At 40.6% G+C, this 13709-nt stretch overlaps 1 long non-coding RNA gene across 1 annotated transcript in view; it reads right to left on the reverse strand.

Annotated features, from left to right (window-relative positions):
- Positions 1 to 249: 249 nt before the first annotated feature.
- Positions 250 to 13709, reverse strand: part of LOC138989903 (uncharacterized) — an 88385-nt gene continuing 74925 nt past the window's right edge. Inside the window, exons 2-3 of the long non-coding RNA XR_011466081.1 lie at positions 7245 to 7372; positions 250 to 492 (exon numbers count right to left, since the gene is read on the reverse strand). This is a non-coding gene — a long non-coding RNA (uncharacterized lncRNA). The remainder of the gene's footprint in view (positions 493 to 7244; positions 7373 to 13709) is intronic.

Below are 13709 nucleotides of genomic sequence, written 5' to 3' on the forward strand. Positions count from 1 at the left end.
ATACCAAATTTCTACTTCATGACCAAAAAAAAAAAAAAAACCTGTTATGGTTATAGTTTTGTGTCTTTTTGAAGTCCTTTTATATTGCAAAGGCAACTGGAAAGGTCTTCATTGAATTCATGGGCTATTGATATAGCATGTCTTCAGTGCTTGTTACTTGTTTCTTTTAAAAAGTTGCAATCAAGGGGGTCTATGTGTAGTAAAGTAAAAGCTGAACCTAAAATGTTTTCCTTCTGAAAGCTCCTCCCACTCTTTTTGTGGGTGCTACTCTGTCACATTCCAAACAGTTCAAAAGGGGATATGATCTCCTGCCAGGCCCTCCTCAAACTTCAGCTGCCAGATTATCACACTGAAGGTTCCTTCCTCATTCCTTCTGTGAATGTTTCGAATTCAACTGTCCTAATTGATATTGAAATTTAGAATCCACTGTGGCTTAGTCTAAGGTTGCCAAAAGACTTTTGAGTCGTACCTAATTCCAATTCTTGGTGACCCCTGGAAACAGACAGAAAAACATATGAGTACAAATGTAATTCCTTAGGATAAAAAATGACCACTTTTCTTCCTCATTCACCCAGCAACACAAAGCAAATTAGATGGAGCAAATTTATAATTAAATGTTAATATAACTAAATTTATAATTAAAGATTAAATTTAACAGCATAAATTATTAAAGATGCTATTTCTTGGGTCTTGACTGGCACATAGCTCCTTGTGTATCCTCAGAAAGAGAAGCCTGTGCTGCTTGATTAAATTACGTTTCTGTTATCGAGGCAGATCAGTATGATCTATTAGGTTTTCTTGCCAGAAATTGATGTTAGGAGTAGGAAGTCAGCTTGAGGACCAGTTATTCCCAGACTAACAGAACAAATACATTCATAAAAGCCAGAAAATAACTTACCTCTCATAAGGAGCCTGGTGGGCTACAGTCCATGGGGTCGCAGAGTCAGACACGACTGAGCGACTTCACTTTCACTTTTCACTTTCACTTACTCGTAAGAATGTGTATGTGCTCAGTCATGTCTGACCGTTTTCGAGCCTGGGAACTGTAGCCTACCAGGCTCCTCTATCCATGGGATTATCATGGCAAGAATACTGGAGTGAGTGGCCATTGCCTCCTCCAGGGGATTTTCCTAACTCAGGGATCTAACCTATGTTTCCTGCAGCTCCTGTATTGGCAGGCGAATTCTTAACCACTGAACCACCTGGGACTTCCTTGAAAAGGGCTTCATAGTAATTCCCAGGGCTCATTGCTGCTGCTGCTGCTAAGTCGCTTCAGTCGTGTCCGACTCTGTGCGACCCCATAGACGGCAGCCCACCAGGCTCTCCCATCCCTGGGATTCTCCAGGCAAGAACACTGGAGTGGGTTGCCATTTCCTTCTCCAATGCATGAAAGTGAAAACTGAAAGTGAAGTCACTCAGTCGTGCCTGACTCTTAGCGACCCCATGGACTGCAGCCTACCAGGCTCCTCCATCCATGGGATTTTCCAGGCAAGAGTACCTCAGCGCTCATTAGGGCCTTTTAAAGCTGTAAAACTCTCCAAGTGTCTATATCTTCCCATTAGTTGAAATAACCATTTCTCCCCCACCAAACATTAAAAAAATCCCAATTCCAATTCTTGGTGACAATTTTTCAAGAAGGACAGAAAATTCTTTTTCTTTTTTTCAAAACGAAGGAGACAAATGTAATTCAATAGAGTAAGAAGAGATTTTTAAATAGTTGAGCACCGACCATGTGTCAAGCACTGTTTTTTGCCATGTTGCACATGCAGTAAGCATATTATTGCTGTCTATAGATCCTTGCATGAGATGGTTGGATGGCGTCATTGATTCAGTGGCCATGAGTCTGAGCAAACTCCAGGAGATAGTGAAGGACAGAGAAGCCTGGTGTGCTGTAGTCCATGGTGTCGCAAAGAGTCAGATACAACTGAGTGACTGAACAACAACAACATAAATATTTGCAATACTATCTGCACATACAGGTACCCTGGGAACTTTTAGAAATGTCAATGGCAAGGGCTCCACCACAAATGAATTAAATCACAGCGATCAGGGGTGGGCTTGACGTGCCTATTTAAGAGCTACTGAGTGGATTCTAATGTGTGAGAATCACTGGTTTTGAGCCCAACAAGAAGGCTGTTGATGCAGTGGAGTGAGAGGAAAAACCTGGTAGGAAATGGGGTTGGAGCGCTAATGGGGTGGGCCAATATAAGGATATGGGGTTTTAATGCAAATGACTTGAGAAGCAAGTGGAGAGTTTACTCAGAGAAGTGGCATGACATGTCTACAGGTAACATAGCTCAAAAAGGATTTTCTCCAAACCAAATCATTTATAAACTTTCTCTTAAAAAAAAAAAAAATGTAGATTCCAAAAAACGTCCTTGCAAATAAATGTTAGGAACATAGATCATAGGATAAGCAATTTCCACCGAGAGGAGAGATAGGATGAAAAAGCAAAAAAGAAAATATTAATACCTGAGGAATCAGGTGCCCCAACTCCTGTCAACTAATTAGCTGTGTCACTGTTTTAAGAAAAAAAATCAACTATCTTTTCAGCCATATAGAATCTGACCATTTTATTTTCTTAACTTTAAAATTCTAAATAGAATTGCATGCTGATAGTAATTAGCATCAAAATAAAGGGAGGATTTGGCATGTCAACCAATGAAACATTCAAAGTATTGCTGTTATTCAATTACTCAGTCATGTTGGACTCTTTGTGACTCCATGGACTGAAGCACGCCAGGCTTCCCTGTCCTTCACCATCTCCTGGAGCTTGCTCAAATTCATGTGCAATGAGTCAGTGATGTCATCCAACCATCTTGTCCTCCTGCCTTCAATCTTTCCCAGAATCATGGTCTTTTCCAATAAGTCTGTTCTTCGTATCAGGTGGCCAAAGTATTGGAGCTTCACTTTAGTGTCAGACCTTCCAATGAATATACAGTGTTAATTTCCTTTAGGATTGGCTGGTTTGATCTCCTTGGGTCCAAGGGACTCTCAAGGGTCTTCTCCAGCACCATGGTTTGAAGGCATCAATACTTCACCACTCAGCCTTTTTTATTATCCAACTCTCACATCCGTACATGACTGCTGGAAAAACCATAGCTTTGACTATATGGACCTTAGTAGGCAAAGTAATGTCTCTGTTTTTTAATATGCTATCTAGGTTTCTCATTGCTTTTCTTCCGAAAAGCAAGTGTCTTTTAATTTCATGGCTGCAGTTACAGTCCTCAGCAATTTTGGAGTCTTAAGTCTGTTACTGTTTCCATTATTTCCCCATCTATTTGTCATGAAGTGATGGAACCAGATACCATGATCTTAGTTTTCTGAATGTTGAGTTTTAAGCCAGCTTTTTCCCTCTCCTCTTTCACCTTCATCAAGAGGCTCTTAAATTCCTCTTTGCTTTCTGCCATAGGTCAGTTTAGTTCAGTTGCTCAGTCGTATCCAACTCTTTGTGACCCCAAGAACCACAGCACGCCCGGCCTCCCTGTCCATCACCAACTGCCGGAGTCTACTCAAACCCATGTCCATTGAGTTGGATGGTGGCACATCACATTGGATGGTGATGCCATCCAACCATCTCCTCCTCTGTCGTCCCCTTCTCCTCCTGCCCTCAATCTTTCCCAGCACCAGGGTCTTTTCAAATGACTCAGCTCTTCTGCCATAATGGTGGTGTCATCTGCATATCTGAAGTTATTGATATTTCTCTCCACAATCTCTATTCCAGCTTGTGCCATCCAGCCTGGCATTTTGCATGATGTACTCTGCATATGTTAAATAAGCAGGGTGACAATATACAGCCTTGATGTACTCCTTTCCAAATTTTGAACCAGTCCATTGTTCAATGTCTGGTTCTAACTGTTGCTTCTTGACTGCATATAGGTTTCACAGGAGGCAGGTAAGGTGGTCTGGTATTCCCATCTCTTTCAGAATTATCCACAGTTTGTTGTGATCTACATGGTCAAAGGCTTTAGCATAGTCAATGAAGCAGAAGTAGATATTTTTCTGGAATTCTCCTTTTCTGTGACCCTTTTTCTCTTTTTACATAGCTTTTTCTATGATCCAGTGGATGTTGGCAACTTGATCTCTGGGTCAAAGGTTCTGCCTTTTCTAAATCCAGTTTATACATCTGGAAGTTCTTGGTTCACTTACAGTTATAGCCTAGCTTGAAGGATTTTGAGGATTACTTTGCTAGCATGTGAAATGAGTGCAATTGCACAGTAGTTTGAGCATTCTTTGACATTGCCCTTCTTAGGATCTGGAATGAAAACTGACCTTCTCCAGTCCTGTGGCCACTGCTGCATTTTCCAAATTTGCTGGCATATTGAGTGCAGCACTTTCACAGCATCATCTTTTAGGATTTGAAACAGCTCAGCTGGAATTCTATCACCTCCACTAGCTTTCTTCATAGTGATGCTTCCTAAGGCCCACTTTACTTCGCATTCCAGAATGTCTGGCTCTAGGTCAGTGATCACACCATCATGGTTATCTGGGTCATGAAGATCTTGTTTGTATAGTTCTTCTGTGTATTGTCGCCACCTCTTCTTAATATCTTCTACTTCCATTAGGAACATAACATTTCTGATGTTCATTGTGCCCATTTTTGCATGAAACGTTCCCTTGGTATCTCTAATTTTCTTAAAGAGATCTCTAGTTTTTCCCATTATCTTTCCCATTCTGTTGTTTCCCTGTTTCTTTGCACTGTTAACTAAAAAGCTTTGTTATCTCTCCTAGCTATTCTCTGTAACTCTGCATTCAGATGGGTATATCTTTCTTTTTCTCCTTTGCCTTTTGCTTATCTTGTTTTCTCAGCTATTTGTAAGGCCTCCTCACACAGCCATTTTGCTTTTGCTCATTTCTTTTTCTTGAGGATGATTTTGATCACTGCCTCCTGTACAATGTTACAAACCTCTGTCCATAGTTCTTCAGGCACTCTGTCTATCAGATCTAATCCCTTGAATATATTTGTCACTTCCACTGTATAACTGTTAGGGATTTGATTTAGGTCATACCTGAATGGAAAGTGGCTTTTTCTACTTTCTTCAATTTAAGTCAGAATTTTGCATTAAAGAGTTCATGGTCTGAGCCACAGTCAGATGCTGGTTTTGTTTTTGATGACTGTATAGGACTTCTCCATCTTCGGCTGCAAAGAATATAATCAATCTGATTTCAGTATTGACCATCTGGTGATGTCCATGTGTAGAGCCGTCTCTTGTGTTGTTGGAAGAAGGTATTTGCTATAACCAGAGCATTCTCTTATTAGCCTCTGTTTTGCTTCATTTTGTACTCCAAGGCCAAACTTGCCTGTTATTCCATGTATCTCTTGACTTCCTACTTTTGCATTCCAGTCCCTTATGATGAAAAGGACATCTTTTTTTGGTGTTAGTTCTAGTAGGTCTTGTAGGTCTTCATAGAACCATTCAACTTCAGCTTCTTCAGCATTAGTGGTTGGGGCATAGACTTGGATTACTGTGATACTGAATAGTTTGCCTTGGAAATGAACCGAGATCATGCTCTCGTTTTTGAGATTTCACCCAAGTACTACATTTTGGACTCTTTTGTTGACTATGAGGGCTGCTCCATTTCTTCTAAGGGATTTTTGCCCACAGTAGTAGATAGAGGGTCGTCTAAATTAAATTTGCCCGTTCCCGTCCATTTTATTTCGTGGATTTCTAAAATGTCGAGGTTCATTCTTGCCATCTCCTGTTTGACCACTTCCAATTTACCTTGATTCATGGACCTAAAATTCCAGGTTGCTATGCAATTTGTTCTTTACAGCTTTGGACTTTACTTTCACCACCAGACATATCCACAACTGGGCATTGTTTCTGCTTTGGCTCAGCCTCTTCATTTCTTCTGGAGCTATTTCTCCACTCTTCTCCAGTAACATATTGTATACCTACTGACCTGGGGAGTTCATCTTTCAGTGTCATATCATTTTGCCTTTTCATACTGTTTGTGGGGTTCTCAAAGCAAGAATGCTGAAGTAGTCTGCCATTGCCTTCTCCAGTGAACCACATTTTACCAGAACTCTCCATCATGACCTGTCCATCTTAGATGACCCTTCATGGCATGGCTCATAGTTTCATTGAGTTAGGCAAGGTTGTTAGATGGGGTTAATTTATGCCTGTCCTAACTGAAAATGGAGTACAACAGGCTCACTACCTGAGACTTTGTTAGGGTGCCTGGGAGCTAAGTCCTTGCCTCAGTCACTGGCACCAACACCGTGGCTTGTTACTGTACCATGAAGACTTGTAAGTCAAAACAGCAGCAGCTGTTCTCTCTCTCAGAGCAAGTGGGAAGACTGAGTCTGCAGGCCTGTACCTTTGACTTGTGCTAAATCTGTGATCCTGAGGTATAGCTATAAATCTGAATTCTATTTCTGCCCAGCACAGGTGGCCACGTTCTATTCATCTTCCAGCTTGTGTGTTCCTGTCCGACCATAGATTCCAACTCACTGAGGCTCTGACCTCACCTCTAGACCTCGACTTGGCTCTGCCTGTAGGAGCCATGGTGACTGTGTGCCTCCCATTTCCCTTACCTATTTGAGGCCCCAATACAACTTCTTTAAATGCTGTCTGAGTTTGCTCTGACCAGATGTCCTGGCATGTATTGCACATCAACCTGTGGTACCCAAAGCTTGTACTGAATGTTCTCTAAGCATCTCTGGCTTGCTCCCCAGGTGTAGACTTGTAGTTCCACAGGTCCTACCACCACCCAGCCCCAGTGCCTGCCACAGTGGCATAAGTCCAGAGGTCAAATGATTTCTCTACTGATTTCCTGGTTTTCCTTACTATCTGACAGTTCCCTGAGAAAAGGACTCCTCCTGAGATCATCCCCATGGATAATTCTTGACTGAGCCTCCTTAATGCTAGAAATCAAAATTTCAGTCTTGGCCTTAAAAGTTAAGATTTCCATTAGAAATCCATTTCTATGAGACAGCCAGGCTCAAGAGGCTGACCTAACTCTTCCGTTGCTGGAGGAAGCCTTTTGTTGCAAGGAAACCTCAACTTGAGAGCAGGTTTTACTCTATTACTCAGAACAAATAGCTAGATGGCCACCCTCATTCTGTCAAATAACTTTATTATCCTCTGCACCCAAATGGATGTGCTAAGAAGTGTGGAAAAGCTCAAATCAGGCCAATAAAAATTTCATATGCCACCAAGAAGCCCTATGAAGTCACTGAGAGTCAAAGTAACCAGAGACATACTAGCAGCACCCCCAATAAATAGTAGCCCCAGGCTCACAATTGGCTGCCTTCTGTGGACATCCAGATTCGAATTTTCTGTGGCCCTTCCCAGGCAACACTACTGAAAGATGAAGAACTGTTGAAAGCCCAGAAAATGCCATCTTTGTCTTCCTTTGGCACCACCCCCTGAAAAATATGTATTAAAACAAAAACAAGATAAAATTAAGTTAAAATGGCTATGTTTTCAGTAATCATTTCAAAGTTTCCATGAATTCTAAAGGTGGCCATTGTATCCAAGTCAGAGCTGTCTTCCATTAAGATAGAGCAGGATTAAAGATGGGCTTCCCTGGTGGCTCACTGGTAAAGAATCTGCCCACAATGCAGGAGATGTGAGTTAACCCCTGGCTTGGGAAGATCTCCTGGAAAAGGAAATGGCAACCCATTCCAGTATTGCTTGGAAAATCCCATGGACAGAGAAGCCTGGTGGGCTATAGTCCATGAGATCACAAAAGAGTCAGTCAGGACTTGGCGACTAACCAACAACAAGAAACAAAAAAACCCTTCCTGGTTACAGACTCATTCTCAGACAGAGCCCATCAAGATTGATAACCCTACCAGGTACCAAATTTGATCCTAGCTAGCACATTCTTCAGGCTTCCCTGGTAGCTCAGCTGGTAAAGAATCCACCAGCAGTGCAAGAGACCCTGGTTTGATTCCTGGGTCGGGAAGTTCCCCTGGAGAAGGGAAAAGGGTACCCACTCCAGTATTCATGGGCTTCCCTGGTAGCTCAGATGGTAAAGAATTGGCCTGCAATGCGGAAGACCTGGGTTCAGTCCCTGGGATCTTGGGAAGATCCCCTGGAGAAGGGCATGGAAACTCACTCCAGTATTCTTGCCTGGAGAATCCCCATGGACAGAGGAGCCTGGAAGGCTATAGTCAATGGGCTCTCAAAGAGTCAGACACAACTGAGCAACTAAGCATAGCACAGTACACTCTTCTGAGTAATCCTCAAAGTTGAAACTTCTAAACACACACACACAAACATACACACACACACTCTCTCTCTCTCTTCTTTGGGGGTTATGGCATTATTTAACTCATATTCTCAAACAATGCACTTGTGACCCACACTTCACTAACAGCAAACATGGTGGTCTGGAGAGGGCAAATGTGGGGACAGTGCTAATAAGCTCAGCCAACATGCTTGATCAAGAAGAAACTCTGTCTTCAGATTCTGCTCCCCATCAAATATAGCTATTTCTTATTTTACAAGTTCTTAATGCCAGTGAGGAACCAGGTTCTGTATTGGGAATGGAAACAAGCAAATCATCCTGGCCTCAGTCTAGTGGAGGAGTTGGTTGTTAAATCAATCATGTAAATATCTCCCTTGTAATTATAGATGGTTAACTTCTATAAGCAAAGGATGAGGAGACCTCATCTAGACTGGAGGTGAGGTCGAGATTTGAAAAATGAATAGGAATTGTATGAACAGCATGGCGAAAACCTTGGGACAAAAGAGTTGATCAACTCTAGGAATGGATATGGCTGTCCCTTCACTCTCTGACAATCTGTTAGCTGGAACAGACCAACCAAGAGGATCTCTCTAGAATAACTTATAGGGGGTAACTATGGAAAGGGTGACTCTGCTTTTCAAGTCTGTTACAGACACCTCAATTACTGAAAGATGCTCTTAGCCTTTACAGTGCTCCAAAGATTGCTCAAAACCATGACTTGGATTTTAAGATTCTCATGTTTTACAATGGCCTTATCTCTGAGTTGTCTTCCCTTACTACCATTCTGCATAGTTCATAGGCATACCAGCTATATTTCCATAACTCAACCCCAAGAACTGCAGAGTTTCTAGTCTATGATTTTCTGGGGATGAAAGTAAAGGTAAACAGGAAGTTTCAAATGTACTGAAAGATCTGTACTGATAGAACAAACAACATTTCCTGAATCCAGTAATTACTAAAACTTGGAACTTCTGTAGGTGCTTAGTTTTGGCCTTTTTCCTTCTAAATCATCATGTTCACTTACTGCTGTAGTACTTAAGATCACCTGTTTCCAATAGCCCACATAGATCAGGCTAAGAGCAGTGGTTCTCAAATTATAGTCCCCAGATTACATCACCAGGGAACTTTTAAAAATGCCAATTCTTAGACCCCATTTCAGATCTTCCAAATCAGACACTAAGTGTGTGTCCTGCTGCTGCTACTGCTGCTGCTGCTAAGTCGCTTCAGTAGTGTCCGACTCTATGTGACCCCATAGACTGGACTATGCAGCCCACCAGGGTCCCCCCTCCCTGGGATTCTCCAGGCAAGAACACTGGAGTGGGCTGCCATTTCCTTCTTCAATACATGAAAGTGAAAAGTGAAAGTGAAGTCGCTCAGTCGTGTCCAACTCTTAGCGACCCCATGGACTGCAGCCTACCAGGCTCCTCCGTCCATAAGATTTTCCAGGCAAGAGTACTGGAGTGGGGTGCCATTGCCTTCTCCAAAGTGTGTGTCCTAGCACACAGTATTTTAACAAGCCCCTTGCATAATTCTGCTGCATGCTTGTTTGGTAACCACTGGCCTAAATAGGACCTTTCAACATCTCCATGAATTCCTCTTTCCCCACCCAATTTCCTATAGTGCTTTGTGATGAAAGATGATATACCTCTATCTAACCATCCCAGCCACCATATCCAGTCCTCAGGGCTTTCAAAACTTGCAGTCTTAAACTAGGCACTCCAAATAGTAGAAGGCTAGAATTGTGACATGTCAGCAATTGGACTCCTACCCAGTTACTTTTGATAAATAACACTACATAGAGATCACTCAGTACATATTTACAACAATCAAACCTTGAGGGACCTTGTTTTTCACCTACTTTTATTTTATCACATTCCTCCTAGTTTGAAAAATGACACAATACTAATTTCTCAGTTACTACTGAAATTGTTAACTCAGTTCCCTAATCTGTCAAATTTAGTTGCAAGACAGAAAACTATACTTACAAAGTGATCATGAGAGTTATAGAGGACTACCATGAGGGACTGACTTTTAGGATTCTTCTCCTAGTGTTCCTTCTCCAACAGATATCTTAAAGTTCTCAGTACCATTCTGCTTATAACTCCTTTGGGTTTACAGAAATACTCTCTATGAAAAGTATATAAACCTTAAGGAAATGTCTGTTAAACAATTGAAATAAGATACTTGATCACTGGTAAGAACTCTAGAAAAAAGATACAAATGAGCTGGAAATTATGGTCCTAGAATATGTTAATGTATTCCAAAATTTCACCATCTGTAAAATAAAGATATGATGAAAACTTAACTCTGAGGCCTACTTAGGATTCAGATGAATGAAGACAGAACAAGTAGCAATCAGTGAACTCTTTAGTCTCCATTCTATGATCTCCACCTCTCAGCTCTACCTTTATTCTACTTCAAAATCCTGTACCAATTATCTCCTACCCTTTATATCCAAAATAACCCATGTAAATCAGAAGTTCCATTGGATAGAAGGATAGATTTGCTAAGTAACACTGCTACTGCTGTGCTAAGTCACTTCAGTTGTGTCCAACTCTGTGTGACCCCGTAGACTGCAGCCCACCAGGCTCCCCCGTCCCGGGGATTCTCCAGGCAAGAACACTGGAGTGGGTTGCCATTTCCTTCTCCAATGCATGAAAATGAAAAGTGAAAGTGAAGTCGCTCAGTCGTGTCAGACTCTTAGCGACCCCATGGACTGCAGCCTACCAGGCTCCTCCGCCCATGGGATTTTCCAGGCAAGAGTACTGGAGTGGGGTGCCATTGCCTTCTCCGAATTTATTCTATATGCGGGAATATTGGGGGGAATTCTTGAGGACTAGTTAGAAATTCATAATGAGATCATAAAAAGCTGACTTGTAAAATTACCAATAAGAAACAGGTAGCATTCTGGGGTCATACACTTGGCCACAACATTCTTCTTGGTATCACGTGCCTCCTATATCTATAACTCTAATTCTAATCATACCACTTCAGTGAGCTAGAATTCTAGAATGGTTAAGAAGATATAACAAACTCATTTTGAAAATGTACATGCAGTATATCCTAATCAATGAATCTAAAATTAAATGATCATTGTGTTGTATGTATGTGGTAGTCGCTCAGTTGTGTCCAACTCTTTGCAACCCCATAGACTGTAGCTCGCCAGGCTCATCCATCCATGGGATTTTCCACGTAAGAATACTGGTGTGGGTTGCCGTTTCCTGCCTCAGAGGATCTTCTCAACCCTGGGATCGAACCCCAGTCTCCCTCATTGCAGGCAGACTTTTTACCATCTGAGCCACCAGGGAAGATGTTAGACTGTCTTATTCAAATTCACCTCATTTTTTAATATTTAAAAAATAATTATTAAAAATAAGAATAGCTTAAGGATATTAAAAATAGCTTAAGGATAGCTATTTTTTAAATATCCTCTCTAAAAAAATACTCATTTATGTTGGTCTGCCATGAAATAAATGATTGAGTCTTTTTTGAAATAAATAAGTGAGTCTTACACATACTACCTTTACAATATCTCTCTTGGTAAATGGGAAAATTACTCATTAGCATCAATTTGTATTGATTTATCAGGTTACATGTTGAAAAGAGTTACTTAATTTCAGATTTCATATGTGGAAACAAAGTTGCTGCTTTCAGAAATAAATGATACTGAATATAATTAACACAGAGTTTTTGATGTCGCAGATACTGCATCAGGAACTGATTGGATAAGGATCGGTCACCATCAGTTCCTCATGCATTGCCTTCAGCATCTAAACAAGCATCAGTAAACATCCCAAATTAGATTTGCTGTGATGTATTTATGGTTATACAATAAAATAAGCACTCTTATGAAACCCTAAAGAGAAATGTTTTTGAGAGAGGTGGTCCTAAGATGCTAAAACACCAATCATTAGCCTACCATTCTTAAAGATTTATTCATGAAACCAGAGAAGTTAACCTAGTTCCATATTTATACCAATAATACACTTCTACCTTTCTTGATAAATATATTAGCATGAAATAAAACAACCTAAAATTTGCTGATTGTTTTTATAACTTGTGAAAAAAGTAAGTAGATATATTTTGTTTGCTATCTTTGCTTACTTTCTTTTAACTTAGGAGTCTATGGAGTTTAAATGGGTATTGCTATTTGAATAGAGATTATTTCTCATCATTATCACTGAAGTAAATATAAGAAAAAATGCTATAGAGCAATTACTATAAAATATAAAATGTTATAACTAATTATACTTTTAACTAGCCTAAATCCATTTGTATTTCCAGCATTTTCTAGCATTAAGGGTCAAGATGATTTGACAAGCAAGCTCCTTTTGCTTCACTTATGAATTCACCTCTCAGTCATCTAAAATTTATTGAACACCTACTATGTGCCAGCTACTTTTCTAGGACCTGTGATATAGCAGTGAGAAGAGCCACTACCTTAATGAAGCCTACATACTAGTAAAGGGAGCAGACTGAAAACCAATTTATAATACTTTGTGTAAAATGAAGAGTTTTCAGTAGAGTCACAGTCCTAGAAATAGATTTAACATGGATTTAACATTATTGTATACAAACAATAATAAAACCTTTTGTGGATAATTGTAAAATAAATTCAATAAGCAATTTAACATTGCATACTATATACTGTATGCTATGCATGTACTATGTATTTTTCCATAGGCTCAGCTGAATATGTTCCTCAAAGAGAAAAAAGGCTACTATGCTATGCAGGATCTCTGAAAAGTCATTCCGGGACATAATGTGAGACATAAATTTAATGTTTATTAAATTTAAATTTAACCCAAATGTGTGCACAAGGTCCAGTTCCAGTGTACTGTTACATTAAAAGAAAAACAGGCCAATGACCATAAGTAATTGTAAAAATAATCCCCACTTCTTGTCATATCTGCCAAAGAACATTAAAGGAAAAACCATCCAAGTTAAGAAATTAAGTTACGAAAGTAAAGAAATTCATAACTTTCAGCAATACTTCTAGAAATCCTGTCTCCTGTTCTTAGTAGCCCCACAGTTGCTCCAGAGCCTCTCAATCTCAATTCTCTAAACTTTGCCAATAAAAGCCCCAGCCTACCTGACTTCCTCCACCTCTTTTCCATCTCCTTTTCTCCCACCTTCCCAATTCACTCTCTCCCTCCCTTTCCTGCTCTGACCCTCTTCTCTCTCCTTGCTCCTCCCTCTCCCTCTCGAGACCCTACAGAATCAGCCCCCTAACCTCCCTTTCTGTCAGTTCATTCCATTCCTCCTTACTAGCCATACCCAACTCCGCTCCATTCTCCAAACATTCACACAGCTAGTAGCTCTCTCACTTCAAGCCTCTACTCCTTTTCAGAAACACCTCCTCCAACTACTCTGTGTAACCAGCTCCTCTAGTCCATCACTCTATATCCCCTTTCCTGGCTCTTTCTTCACAGTACCTATCACTACTTGACATTGTCTATATACATTTTCGGCTTTTTTAATTGTCTGTCTTCCTCACCAGAATGTAGGTA

This window comes from Bos mutus, chromosome 11 (genome assembly GCF_027580195.1).
Source record: "Bos mutus isolate GX-2022 chromosome 11, NWIPB_WYAK_1.1, whole genome shotgun sequence".
In the NCBI taxonomy this organism is placed as follows: Eukaryota; Metazoa; Chordata; class Mammalia; order Artiodactyla; family Bovidae; genus Bos; species Bos mutus.